Genomic DNA, 15,737 nt, shown 5'->3' with positions numbered 1-15,737 from the left:
GAATCCAGGTTAAAGCTATGCTCCCTTATTGATGTCACTTGCTAAATCCACTTCAATCAGTGTAGATGAAGGGGAGGATACAGGTTAATTAAAGAAGGATTTTTAAGCCTTGAGAGAATTGAGACATGGATTGTGTATGACACAACTGTGTGAATCATTGGAGTCAACATGGGCCAGCATACCTGTGGAATGTTTTGACAGCTTGTAGAGTCCTTGCCCTGATGAATTGAGGCTGTTCTGAGGGCAGAAGTTGGGGGTGCAACTCAATATTAGGAAGGTGTTCCTAATGTTTTGTACACTCAGTGTATATGGTGGTGTGGAAAATGGTAGCAAATGGACCAGATCAACATAGAAACTTTGGCTCCAGTGAGTAGCTTCACGTATCCTTCATAACGTTGTCATTGTCATATCCTTCTTTGTTTTATGCTAGGATTCTGGAAGCTGTTAGCTATAACTCCCTCCATTTCTCCGTCCCTGATCACAATAGTCATCCGGGTTTGGCCGGGGTAGGCCGTCATTGTAAATAAAAATTTGTTCTTAACTGACTTGCCTAGGTTAAATAAAAATAGAAAATACATCTTCTGCTGTCTGTGGGCCAGCTCTGACTCAGCACTCTATTAAAGGCCCAGTGCAGTCAAAAAAGTGATTTCCTATGTTTTCTATATATTTCCAAACTATGAGGTTTGAATAATACTGTGATATTGTGAAGATGATAATAATTCCCTTTTAGTGTAAGAGCTGTTTGAAAAGACCGCCAGAAATTTTAGCCAGTTTGGTTGGGATGGAGTTTTGGCATGCCTGGTGACATCATCAGGCGGTAAATTAGTTAATAGACCAATAAGAAAGAGAGTTCCAAACCTCTCTGCCAATAACAGTTAGTTTTCAGTTTTCCCCTCCCCTCCCCACTTAGACCACTACCAGACAGTTATATCAAAATTGTGGCTTGAGAAATTGCAACAATTTGCTACAAACACAGTAAGGTACTTAATTGTTACCCAGAAAGGATTTTATACTGAGATAAAAATGGCTGCATTAAACTTTTAATACTGCCTGGCTACCTGCCAGATCCTATAGAGCTCCACAGTGGAGGTGTCATAATACCCATAAGACCTAGTGGTCAAACAGGGAAATGGTTCCAATCATTTTTCCACCATTCATTTTTCACATTGAGGATTTTAGTGTTTCGTGTAGGCTTACCCTGGTGTGACGTTTTGATAACCGTGTAAATCTCTCAAGGTGACTTTTATCAAAATATTCGGCTCTGTTTACTCTCAGATGAAAAAATGGTAATAAGCATCAAAGTATACATCATGCAAAACTACAAATCCCTGCAAGCTCCTGCATGTCATCTCTAGCTTTTGAGAACAGGTATTGTGTCAATTTAAAACTAGTACAAGACAGTTCACAGAATTGTCCATTAACAGAAATTAAGCCAATTTATTCATTACTACATTTAGTTAACATTAGATAGTTAATCCAGAGATTCTTACCTTTGCCTCGATTTGTCAGTCTCATCCAGATCATCATGGCATTTGTAGTTCTTTATGATAGCCACATTAACAGCTAATTAGCAATTCATATTTTTTGGGGGGGGGGCTAAATACAGGCGAATATATTGATAAAAGTCACCTTGTCCTAGAGAGATTTACGCGGTTATCAAAACATCATGTGAGGGTAAGCCTACACGAAACACAGCCCTTATTATAAGTGTTTCTTAAATCCCCTATGGGCAAAATTATTGGTGTAAAAATGATTGGAACCATTTCCATGTTTGACAGCTAGGTTTTATGGGTATTATGACTCCTACTGTGGTACTCTATTGCCCTTTGCAGTCTGTCCAAACTGGAACTGGCATCATTGTCATTGGTTGTCATAACATGATGATGATGATGGTAATGTGATAGTGAGGTTGATGACTGTGATGATGACGATGATGATGATTTTGGTCAGCATAGTTTTGATGATATTGACGTGATGATTCAAAGATGTGCACAGTGCACTCTACTTGTTATGTAACTTTGTACTATTGCTATACTTGTGTGCTGCTGCTAATGTTAAACATTAGTATTGTACATATTTACATCGATGGCTGTCAGCCCATGAATGATGTACTAGTCCATTGTTATTCAGTATCATTGTGTATGTGGATTTTACATGTTTCTTATGTCTCATATGCTCCTCTGCTGCAAAACCAATTGCCTTCTGGGACAAATAAAGTTGAAACTTGAACTTGACCTTGAAAGGGTCTGATATGTAAAAAAAAATACTTCATTTTTAATCGAAATCTCACAAAATGGATCAATATACGGGGTGCTATTGTCACACATTTTTACGTGTTCTATGATTAATTAAGTGTTTAATAAATACTTAATAATTAATACTATCCTCTAGAAATATACTGCTCAAAAAAATGAAGGGAACACTTAAACAACACATCCTAGATCTGAATGAAAGAAATAATCTTATTAAATACTTTTTTCTTTACATAGTTGAATGTGCTGACAACAAAATCACACAAAAATAATCAATGGAAATCCAATTTATCAACCCATGGAGGTCTGGATTTGGAGTCACACTCAAAATTAAAGTGGAAAACCACACTACAGGCTGATCCAACTTTGATGTAATGTCCTTAAAACAAGTCAAAATGAGGCTCAGTAGTGTGTGTGGCCTCCACGTGCCTGTATGGCCTCCCTACAACGCCTGGGCATGCTCCTGATGAGGTGGCGGATGGTCTCCTGAGGGATCTCCTCCCAGACCTGGACTAAAGAATCCGCCAACCCCTGGACAGTCTGTGGTGCAACGTGGCGTTGGTGGATGGAGCGAGACATGATGTCCCAGATGTGCTCAATTGGATTCAGGTCTGAGGAACGGGCGGGCCAGTCCATAGCATCAATGCCTTCCTCTTGCAGGAACTGCTGACACACTCCAGCCACATGAGGTCTAGCATTGTCTTGCATTAGGAGGAACCCAGGGCCAACCACACCAGCATATGGTCTCACAAGGGGTCTGAGGATCTCATCTCGGTACCTAATGGCAGTCAGGCTACCTCTGGCAAGCACATGGAGGGCTGTGCGGCCCCCCAAAGAAATGCCACCCCACACCATGACTGACCCACCGCCAAACCGGTCATGCTGGAGGATGTTGCAGACAGCAGAATGTTCTCCACGGCGTCTCCAGACACTGTCACGTCTGTCATGTGCTCAGTGTGAACCTGCTTTCATCTGTGAAGAGCACAGGGCGCCAGTGGCGAATTTGCCAATCTTGGTGTTCTCTGGCAAATGGCAAACGCCCTGCACGGTGTTGGGCTGTAAGCACAACTCCCACCTGGGCTCTGGCAGTGCTTCTCCTGCTCCTCCTTGCACAAAGGCGGAGGTAGCGGTCCTGCTGCTGGGTTGTTGCCCTCCTACGGCCTCCTCCACGTCTCCTGATGTACTGGCCTGTCTCCTGGTAGCGCCTCCATGCTCTGGACACTACGCTGACAGACACAGCAAACCTTCTTGCCACAGCTCGCATTGATGTGCCATCCTGGATGAGCTGCACTACCTGAGCCACTTGTGTGGGTTGTAGACTCCGTCTCATGCTACCACTAGAGTGAAAGCACCGCCAGCATTCAAAAGTGACCAAAACATCAGCCAGGAAGCATAGGAACTGAGAAGTGGTCTGTGGTCCCCACCTGCAGAACCACTCCTTTATTGGGGGTGTCTTGCTAATTGCCTATAATTTCCACCTGTTGTCTATTCCATTTGCACAACAGCATGTGAAATGTATTGTCAATCAATGTTGCTTCCTACGTGAACAGTTTGATTTCACAGAAGTGTGATTGACTTGGAGTTACATTGTGTTGTTTTAGTGTTCCCTTTATTTTTTTGAGCAGTGTACATTGTACATCTTGTGGTATATTTTCTATCCAAATAAATGCAATCTATTTTTTCCTCCTGAACCCATACAAAAGATTTCAACTCTAACCATACAATAGCCACCTTAACCATATTGTTAAGAAGACAGCTTCCAAGTCTCATTTTAAAGCAACTATTGGAAGTCTGGAGTAGTCTATGATTGAGTTATCATAATGGCACAGTGGGCTGTTTATGCTCACATTTTATTAAGACATTACATAGTCCTCTAGACAGAGTCCTCAAGTCCTTAGGAAGATCTCAATCGCATAATCCTTGCGTCCTCACTACTCTCTCCTTATCTCCTTCTCAAAACCCATTGGAGAAGATCAGAGGGGAGGGACCTCTGGCTTTCTCATCCAATGGGTTTTGAGAAGGAGATGAGGAGAACGGAGTGAGGACACAAGGAGTATGCAATTGAGATTTTCCCTTTGTCACTAAGTGCCAAAAATAGAATGCAATACAACTTTGTCAGATCCTATACTCCAAAACTAACTTCATCAAAATACACACACACACACACACACACACACACACACACACACACACACACACACACACACACACACACACACACACACACACACACACACACACACACACACACACACACACACACACACACACACACACAATAATGACAGCATTGATTCACCCAATCATTGTGTCAGTATTTTAATGGTTCAAAATGACCGATTCATTGATTTAATTTCATTGTTAATTTAATTCATAAAAGGCTGTTTATGGACAGAAATTCCATTAATCGAAACGTGATTACATGTAGAAATGTGCAGTTACGCCACATTGTTGAAAAAAAACAACCCAAAGAATCTTTCTTTATTGATCTCGCCTATAGCTTGATATCTGTAGGCATACTAACTGCATCTAAAGGTGAAAAGACTTGAACCTCCCTCTGACTCATCCTCAGACATGTTTATGCTGCCAGGCAATAGCCTATCTTGCCTGGAGCAACTCTGAGAGAGACCGTAGCTGTTTTCCTCCGCCATGATACCATTTTTTTCAGAGCATTTCTGACATATTCAAGCAGGATGTAGAACAGATCCTGTGCATTGAACAAATCATATTTAGTCCAATATTAATTTGTACAGGGACAATAATAAGTGAAGTGTCACTGTGTAAAATTAGACAGTTATGGTTATTTTCATGTGATTTTAATGATGCAATAGGTTTTTGTATTATGTGTATTTCTCTATTTCAATAGTATCCCCTCCCTAAGCTGCAATAGTTTCTATCTGCAACTCCTATCACTCCCTTAGAGACCAATCCATCAATTTACCCCTCAGAGCAGGGAAAGTAATTAACACCTTCTTCACATCTTACTGACAAACCATCGATGAGTGCATTGTGAGCAAATGCAAAAGCCTATGAATGTCAAAACTGCCCTATATACATAGACATGGAATCACTGGTCACTTTAATAATGGAACACTAGCTACTTAAATAATGTTTACATCCTGCTTTACTCATTTCATATGTATATACTGTATTCTATTCTACTGTATTTTAGTCAATGCCACTCTGACATTGCTCGTCCTAATACTTCTTAACTCCATTATTTTACTTTAGATGTGTGTATATTGTTGTGAATTGTTAGATATTACTGCACTGTTGGAGCTAGGAACACAAGCATTTCGCTACACCCACAATAACATCTGCTAAATATGTCTATGTGACCAATAAAATTTGCTTTGCTTTGATTTGAACAAGGTTTGTCATTCCAATGCACCAGTCTAGTCATTCAAATATCTTGATAAGTGCGCCCTCAAGAGGGCATTTTAAGCTCTTACTCTACTATGACGGATTCTCAATCCATATTTTGTGAGGGTCCAATACTCGCAAATGACTCTGTTATTGCTCTGAAATATCACTGTGTTGGTCTTTTAATTGGATGTGTAGGTATTGTGCACCTTTGTGTCTCACTACAAGTATTAATCAATAGTTCGTTTCTGTATGCTGTCTCAATAAAGGCTATGTGATACTATTGTCGTGGTATGTGCCACATATTGATAGTAGTTTGGCCAAGGCTTCTGTCTACTTAACTAGACGGGTCCGTGGATTCTAAACACCAGGCACCGTCCTCATAGCACCATGACACAGACATACGCACAGATGCACTTAAAGACACAGACGCGCAGTCACACAGGCACACAACACAAAAACATGCACACACAGATTTATTTAAAAAAATATATATATTTCACCTTTATTTAACCAGGTAAGCTAGTTGAGAACAAGTTCTCATTTACAACTGCGACCTGGCCAAGATAAAGCAAAGCAGTGCGACACAAACAACAACACAGAGTTACACATGGAATAAACAAGCGTACATATGTGGGCAAACACAGATAAACACACAAACACACATACACTGGTTTGAGTGACATAAAATTGAATTAACCTTTCATTAGTCCCATACTCATAATCACAAGGTTTCAGTAGAGGTCAGATGGGATTAGTAGACAATGACGTGATTCTGCTCTAAATCATAATCTGAAAGAACATCAGCAACTACAACATAACAAGACACATAAGGTACCGTCACACACACACAAACCAAACTCACGCACGCACACACGCACACACACACACACACACACACACACACACAAATAGATAACCTTAGCAGCATCCACCCATCCCAGCTGCCTTTGGGATGTAGTGGAGATTCCCCTTAGGTTAATGTGATTACCCAGATCATTGTTTACTTTGCTCTTCCTACCCTCCCGTCACTCACTGCCGCCAATGTAAATACATGTTTTCTGCTCACTGGAGGTGGACTGTTGGCATCGGGTTTGCCATTATTGACCAAGACAGTGATTAAAAAGCATGCGATACAGTGCTGCTGGCTGCAGTTTGTCTCCTCAACCACTGAACTTGATATTGGAGCCATAGCAACCGTAAGATCACTGCAATTTCGAAGAGGCCGATGTCAAGCATAGCATTGGTACTGACTCATTGCTCTTCATGAGAATTACTTGTTTTTGCCCATAAATCAAGGCATTCTCTAGTGCACAGTTTTTTTTTGCAATGACATAAAATAATATATGTTTTCCACAAGAAACATGACATGTTTTGATGCAAGAAGCTCTCATCCTATTCATCACCAAATCATACAAAATAAATAAGACATGGAGAAAAACTCAAGGGGAAACATATCACAAATGTGATATCAGTGTACATTGAATATAAGCAAATACAAGTTCATAAATCTCTGTAACTGAAATGTAATGTTCTAAAAAGGACACCAGGGGTCACTGCTCCATTTTCTTCGTCATATCCGTATACAACCACACCAGTCGACGAGAGCAAGGACTTTCTTTTTCAGGCCGGGTAGGTTGCCCACCAACAACTCAAGTAAACGGTCAAATAGATTAAGAGTCGGCTGCACAATCACCAGCCATCCTTTGAAGAAACCTAATATTTAGGAATTAAATCTCCATTATTGATCACACGAAATACTAACAAGTAAAATCGGTGAGTTATTAATGGGTTTTGGGGTTATGTGTATGTTTTTGCATTGACTTCTTCGACTGCCCAGTTTTATTGTTGCTTTGTTCTGGGCAGCAGCCATTTTTAATAATCTTGTCCTATATATTTATCGCCGCCTGCCGTGGTCCTGAAATCTGGAAAATTGCTTATATACTTTGTTCTCAGCTCAAAGGCAAGGGTTTCATTATAGCTACGTGTTCTAGTCTCAGATGCCAAATTTGTGCGTTTTCTGGGGATTTGTTTTTGGAATACAAGACAGGAACTTCATCTGATTTGCCGTCTCACAATCTTCGCTAGCTAGTAACGTTAGTTGTTAGGTTAGCTAATTTGACATCTAGCTAAATAACTTCGGTGTCAATATTATTTTAAACTGAGATATCAATACCTAATCAATTATTGTCATGATTAAGGATTAATGGCAATGTGTCACCGCTGTTTTTCACGAACTCGCAGACATAAACAACGCAATGTTTACATACTGTGATGCTGTGCAGACCAAGCTTGTAGCTTGCTAGCAAGCTAACAAGCTAATTCAGTTCGGATGGCTAACTAGTATGCTCGCCCCTGCCTGCCGCTACGTTTGACCAGCGACAGTACGTTATGATTTCACTATCAACATGGATTCATCCATGGCCTAATTCCCTCTGTTTTAACTAATATTGTAATTGATAGACAAGCCAATATGTATTGTGTAGCGAGCATCAACCATGTTTTGCAATTATATTAGCAAACGTTAACTAGCTAGCATCCGTATAAAATAGCTGGCTAACATCACTGCAAACTGCCATTTTAATTATGCCTTGGTGGTAGCTAGAAAGCTGTGTTACGTTTTATTTGGGGGGGTTTGTTGCCTTTGAACCGTTTGTTTGCTGATGAATATCTGATTATTTGGATCCATCTTTAAAATAATTGAGTGTTAACCCGGAATAATTGAACTAGCTATTCTGAATATCTTTTTTACCATAAATATTAACCCGCTAGAACTGATGCGCGTCAAGAAATAACGGCGACAAACACACTGGAAAACTTTAAACGAAATATTACAGAATTAGGTTGTTGTTAAACATTCTGATTTGTTTCATCCATCCAACTAAAAGTCTCAATACGACATATCACTTTACATTTGTATTTTGGGAGAAATGTATATTTTATCTGAATTTGACCGAAGTCATGTTGGAAAAGTGACGTCAAGGGAAGAGTACAGGAGTGATGCAACGTTAAAAACAAATGGGAACTCGTAGGTGAAAACGAGCTCCGACTGGGAAAATTGTTTTGAATGGTCAATCCAACTCGGAATTCGAACTCGGGCGTCGTTCTAGAGCTCTGACGTCATGACTTGGCCTCGTATTTTTCAGTGTTCCCAGTTGTTTTGAACGCTTTAGCTCGTTTTGCATGGCCTGATGCACATCAAATCAATTTTATTGGTCACATACACACATTTAGCAGATATTATTGCGGGTGTAGCGAAATGCTTTTGTTCCTAGCTCCAACAGTGCAGTAGTATCTAACAATTCACAACAATATACACACATCTAAAAGTAAAAGAATGGAATTAAGAAATGTATAGATATTAGCTGAGCAATGTAGGAGTGGCATTGACTAAAATACAGTAGTATAGAATACAGTATATACATATAAGATGAGTGAAGCACTATGTAAACATTATTAAAGTGACTAGTGTTACATTATTAAAGTGGCCAGTGATGCTATGTACATAGGGCAGCAGCCTCTAAGGTGCAGGGTTGAGGAACTGGGTAGATGCTGGCTAGTGATGGCTATTTAAGTCTGGCGTTGAGATAGATGTTTTTCAGTCCCTGCTTTGATGCACCTCTACTGGATGATAGTGAGGTGAACAGGCCATGACTAGGGTGGTTGACGTCCTTGATGATCTTTTTGACCTTCTTGTGACACCGGGGTGCTGTAGGTGTCATGGGAGGCAGGTACAGTGCCCTCAGTGACGTGTTGAGCAGACTAGTCCCAATCTCCACCCTCTGCAGAGCCCTGTGTTTGCTGGTGGTGCAGTTGCTGTACCAGGAGGTGATATAGCCTGACAGGATGCACTCAAATGTGCATCTGTAAAATGTTTGTGAGGGTCTTAGGGGCCATTTCTTCAGCCTCCTGAGGTTGAAGAGGCGCTGTCGCGCCTTCTTCACCACACTATCTGTGTGGGTGGACCATTTCAGATCTTCAGTGACGTGTACGCCAAGGAACTTGAAGCTTTCTGCCTTCTCCACCGTGGTCCCGTCGATCTGGATAGGGGCGTGCTCCCTCTGCTGTTTCCTGAAATCCACGATCAGCTCCTTCGTTTTGTTGACGTTGAGGGAGAGATTATTTTCCTGGCACCACTCTGCCAGGGCCCTCACCTCCCTGTAGGCTGTCTTGTCATTGTTGGTAATCAGGTCTACCGCTGTTGTCGTCTGCAAACTTAATGATTGCGTTGGAGGCATGGGTGAACAGGGAGTACAGGAGCGGGCTCAGCACGCACCCTTGTGGGGCCCCTGTGTTGAGGATCAGCAAAGTGGAGGTGTTGTTTCCTACCTTCACCACCTGTGGGTGGCCTGTCAGGAAGTCCAGGAACCAATTGCACAGGGTGGGGTTCAGACCCAGGGCCCCAAGCTGAATGATGAGCTTGGAGGGTACTATGGTGTTGAAGGCTGAGCTGTAGTCAATGAACAGCATTCTTACGTAGGTATTCCTCTTGTCCAGATGGGATAAGACAGTGTGCAGTGCGATGGCGATTGCATCGTCTGTGGATCTATTGGGGCGGTAAGCAAGTTGAAGTGGGTCTCAGGTAAGGTAGAGGGGATATGATCCTTAACTTGCCTCAAAGCACTTCATGATGACAGAAGTGAGTGCAACAGGGCGATAGTCATTTAGTTGAGTTACCTTTGCTTTCTTGGGTACAGGAATAATGGTGAACATCTTGAAGCAAGTAGGGACAGCAGACTGGGATAGGGAGAGATTGAATATGTCCGTAAACACTCCATCCAGCTGGTCTGCGCATGCTCAGGCCGCGGTAGGGATGCCATCTTGGCCTGCAGGCTTGCAAGGGTTAACACGCTTAAATGTCTTACTCACGTTGACCACGGAGAACAAGAGCCCGCAGCACTTGGGAACGGGCCACGTCGGTGGCACTGTGTTATCCTGAAAGCGGGCAAAGGTGTTTAGCTTGTCCGGGAGCAAGACGTTGGTATCCGCAACGTGGGTGGTTTTCCCTTTGTAATCCATGATTGTCTGTAGACCCAGCAACATGGGTCTCGTGTCTATGCCATTGAATTGTGACTCCACTTTGTCTCTGTACTGACGTTTTGCCTGTTTGATTGACTTATGGAGGGAATGACTACACTGTTTGTATTCGCCCATATTCCCAGTCACCTTGACGTGGTTAAATGCGGTGGGAGCACACCCATATTCACTTCGACAGGACTGCAGTGGAGAAGGTGGAAAGCTTCAAGTTCCTCGGCGTACACATCACCCATGATCTGAAATGGTCCACCCACACAGACCGTGTGGTGAAGAACTCTTCAACCTCAGGAGGCTGAAGAAATTTGGCTTGGCACCTAAAACCCTCACAAACTTTTACAGATGCACAATTGAGAGCATCCTGTTGGGCTGTATCACCGCCTGGTACGACAACTGCACTGCCTGCAACCGCAGGGCTCTCCAGAGGGTGGTGCGGTCTGCCCTCCAAGACACCTACAGCACCCGATGTCACAGGAAGGCCAAAAAGCATCAAGTACATCAACCACCCAAGCCACGGCCTGTTCACCCCGCTATCACCCAGAAGGCGAGGTAAGTACAGGTGCATCAAAGCTAAGATTGAGGGACTGATAAACAGCTTCTATCTCAAGGCCATCACTAGCCGGCTTCCACCCGGTTACGCAACCCTGCACCTTAAAGGCTGCTTCTATCTATATATATATATATATATATATATATATATATATTTCAATCACTGGTCACTTTAATAATGGAACACTAGTCACTTTAATCATTTTTACATACTGCTTTACTCATTGCTTATGTATAAACTGTATTATATTCTACTGTATTTTAATCAATGCCACTCCAACATTGCCCAATGTAATATGTATATATTTCTTTCTCCCAAGCTTACTTTTTGATTTGTGTGTTTTTGTGAATTGTTAATTACTACTGCACTGTTGTAGCTAGGAACACAATCATTTCGCTACACCTGCAATCTGCTAAGTATGTGTATGTGACCAATAAAATGTCATTTGATTTTGATATTTTTGGTTATGCTATTTGATTCTAAGTTCGGACATATGAAGTTTTGTATGTGAACTATTTCTAAGATGCATTTTTTTTTCCGAAACTCACTTCGTGCATAAGAAGGTGCTGCCACATGCACAGATCACATACACCACTGGAACTCCTATTTAAGCTGTTTACATCAGGGATGCAAACTTGGCACCTTTTGGCGAATTTCGCCGTTTTGAATCCAAAATAGGTGACCTACGTGATTTGTGTAGATCCGATGAGACAAGTTTGGGAGAGGGGGCGCAGCCAATCGTTTACATAACAACAGAATGCAGCGCAGCCCGCGACTGAAGAAAGAAGAGACAACCAATTTACTAGTTACAGCATCAGCGTGCGCTCTGGAAAGTCAGCTTGCCATTTACAGCAGCACATCCCCACACATGTAGCCTTGCGCACTTGATCGGCGTGTATAGTGGCCACTATAATAGAGCAAAAATAGAATGCCTGTTTGTTTAATTTTATTTCTACTTTAAGATGTTTTTTTCCCAAGTGCAATATTTATGTGTGGTCACAAGCGCTCTATTATAAAGGCTGTCATGGCTAACTGCAATATTAGTGTATTGTTTTTTTCCCTCAAGACTTGAGTATCATTTGCAGTAAAGTCTAGGCAACAAATAACATTAGATTGCTTTCTTTACATTTTTTAGCTGTGAGTTAGGTTCACATGAACCACTTTTTATTTTATACAGTGGCTGATCTTGTAGATCATATTCTTTGTTGTTAAAACCTGCCTTTCCCCCTAGCAGGGATTTTTTTACATATTTCGGTGCCAAAAAAGTGTCACCTTTTTGGGCCCTCAGCAGTTTGCATCCTAGTTACCTGTCCAAATATTTTAAAAGATTTCTCATAAAAGCAGGTGTTTTAATCTGCGTCTGCTTATTTATGAACTTACTGTTTAAAAACCTGCAATATGTACATTTTCTGTGACCCGACCAAAATTCGCATAGAAATGGAGTTATCGAGCTGTCATTCTCGTTTTAAAGCAAGTCTAAGAAGCTGTAGATATATTCTGTGTGTGTTATTTCTATGCTTTCCGTTCTTAAGTTTTACTTTAGGTTTTTTTACGCCAGCTTGACTTTTTGGTCCACAAGCCACTGTGGCAGGTAGAAATACTTTTCCCCCGCCAAGCGTACACCAACAAAACACCAAAAAATGGATGAGCATGCTTTGTAGGAGGTTATGGTGGTAACGCGTCTCGAGTCATGTTTGTGCCTGTGAGATTGTCTGACTACTAGCAGTGTTGTATTCTCTTCCCTAGCAGTTGAAACTCAAACATTTGAAAAACAACCTAGCTTGTGAACAAAACAATGTAAATAGCCAAGAATAGGCTATATAGGATTTGTAGTTCTTTGACTTTGTGCAATTAATTAAAGCAATAAATATATATATTTCAATCTACCATAGGTGCCCTTATTTGTGAGGCATTGGAAAACCTCCCTGATTTTTGTAGTTGAGTCTTTGAAATTCACTGCTCAACTGAGGGACCTTGTATGTGTGGGGTACAGAGATGATGTAGTCATTCAACAATAGTGGTGTTTAACACTATGCAACTTATTAACAACATAATTCCATTTTAACATTATGGGGTATTGTGTGTAGTCCAGTGACACAATCTCAATTTACTCCATTTTAAATTGACTAACGCAACAAAATGTGGAAAAAGACAAGGGGTGTGAATACTTTCTGAAGACACTGTAGCTAGCTAGAACATCGGGGTACAAACAACAGCTAGTGGCTATTGAAATGTCCGGCTGCATGTAGGCAGAGAGGAAGAGGCGAAGAGATAGGGTTCACTCCCGTCAATCTGTACCCAATAAGCAGACCACCCGCCTTTGGGACAATGACTCCCATTGTTAGGGCGGCGACAAGAACATAGTCATTATATACAGTATCTCTGATGTAGGCTAGCGATCCTACATTGATGTGACTCTTGAAATTTACACTGGCTGAGATTTGAAAGGATCACTGGCATGGTTGACTCAATTTGGTTGATGGATGTCTGTCAAACTGTTTAGCGTTTCAAAGTCTTCTAGCAATAGTCAGATGCAGTATTCGTTTCATTCAATTGAATGTCATTAACGAGTTTTCAGTTGAACAGATGAACTCTTTATCTAGATTGCTAGTATTTCAAACGCAATCTCAGGAGATAAGCCGAATATGTCTGGTTGATGTCATGTAGTTTTGTCATGTTCATTTTTGAATCCGCATCAATGACTAGGAAGGGATATTGGGGTTCTCACAAGGGGTTTTATGTAGAAAAGCAGAGTAGAGCAGACACTTTTTTTTTAAATATATATATTTCCGCAATGTCATTGAATGCAAAGACGGTATCAGCAGAAATGCAGTGCTCTGAGCACTGTATTCACTTTCAGAGAGATGATGCAATATGCATCCATTGGCTGATTATCACTTTGAATTGGCACATCCATTCTACCAATTCTAGTATTGTTACTAATAATAAACTCAATACTCAGTGGAGGTACCCCAGGCAACCTTTCAATTTGAAGGCTGGAACCTGAAGCGGCTTCAATGTAGGCGTACTCTATTCAAATTTCTAAGTGGTGACATCAATGTCTGGTTCTTCAGTCAGATCAGTATCAGCAGGTTAACCGGTATCCATTTTTGTAGATGCATGTTCTTTCACATCAGAAAACACTATTTCTAGATCACAAATTGCAATAGGCCTCATCACAGTAGGGTTTTGTTGAAGTAGCTCCAGTAATTCAAAGTCTGTTAATGAGTAGGCCTAGATTGCGTGGCTGCCCAATTCTATTCATGGGTTGCGTGTTTTGTCACAATATTGTTTTGAAAGTTTGTTTTGGACTTATGCCCCACTGAGCATTCTACTCAATGCATCATCGATGAGCACTGATGAAGATTTGATCAAAAGTGCATTAAATTGACTTGGAAATGAGAGTGATGTTCAAAAGGAGGCAAATAATTTGTAGAAAAACCCTTCGTCATCCTTTTGATGTCACCAGATTGACTTTATATGCAGTATAATGTTAGCTAGCTAAGATTGGAGGCCACTGGGTTTTAGCTAGCTAACGTTAGCATTGCTAGCTATTTTTGACGAACTTTGCTAGCTGCTGGCAGCATTGCCATCTGTATGTTTGATGACATGATAATGCTGGCAAAGTTGTTTCCTACTAAATATTTGACTACTTTTAACAATGTCATCGTATTTCCAGGCATTATAGTGTCAGAGGAAGGCCCATAAAATTGTCAGACTCAAGTCGCCCAAGTGACTGTTCTCTCTGCTACTGTACGGCAAGTGGTACTGGAGCACCAAGTCTAGGACCAAAAGGCTCCTTAACAGCTTCTACCCCCAAGCCATAAGACTGCTGAACAATTAATCAAATGGCCACCTGGACTATTTACATTGACACCCTCCCTTCCATTTGTTTTTACAATGCTGCTACGCACTAGCTATGCATTACCCATACCTACATGTACAAATTACCTCGACTAACGTGTACCCCCTTTTATATAGCCTCGTTATTATTTTTGATACTTTTAAATTTATTTTTTATATATTTTCTTCGCTCTTTCTTGAACTGCTTTGTTGGTTAAGGGCTTGTAAGTAAGCATTTCACGGTAAGGTCTACCTACTCCTGTTGTATTCGGAGCATGTGACAAATAAAATTGAGATTTTATAGTGCAATTTAGACTAAACTGTAGTTAGCCTCCATCTAGAATGACTGGGCTTATCACCACTTTAGGGCACCACTATGGCGCTGCCGATGGAGGGCGGCTTCAGAACGTTCATAACAATTTCACCTCCATCACTTGGTCGTGTCATGCCATCTATGAAATGTTGTTTACTCTATACCCTGAAAGCCCAGGAGCAGCTCTCTAGAGCAGTAGTCTCTCTGAAGTCCACTGTGATCCTGGCTGTGTCTGTGGTTACAACTGGTTTCCTATCCTTATCTCCTTTCCCTTAACACCCCTATTCTAAGCAGGACTATGGCATTGGCATTCCTATTTCATTTTCCACTTCTCTCACACCAGTTGTCTTGAAGGAAAGGAGGATTTCAGAAGAGTATTATT

General features: G+C 41.3%; 1 protein-coding gene across 6 annotated transcripts in view; it reads left to right on the top strand.

The window, feature by feature from the left end:
• The first annotated feature begins 7,193 nt into the window (after positions 1 to 7,193).
• Positions 7,194 to 15,737, top strand: part of prrc2b (proline-rich coiled-coil 2B) — a 33,703-nt gene continuing 25,159 nt past the window's right edge. For 5 of the 6 annotated variants that reach the window (XM_029709332.1, XM_029709333.1, XM_029709334.1 and 2 more), the window contains exon 1: positions 7,194 to 7,391. The gene's annotated coding sequence lies outside the window, so the exon portion shown is untranslated. Of the gene's footprint in view, positions 7,392 to 7,495; positions 7,579 to 15,737 lie in introns of those variants that run through there. The other variant, XM_029709331.1, reaches the window with a different exon arrangement.

The sequence above is a fragment of the Salmo trutta genome, chromosome 23 (assembly GCF_901001165.1).
Source record: "Salmo trutta chromosome 23, fSalTru1.1, whole genome shotgun sequence".
NCBI classification, from domain to species: Eukaryota; Metazoa; Chordata; class Actinopteri; order Salmoniformes; family Salmonidae; genus Salmo; species Salmo trutta.
This window is presented reverse-complemented; position numbering and strand designations above follow the sequence as displayed.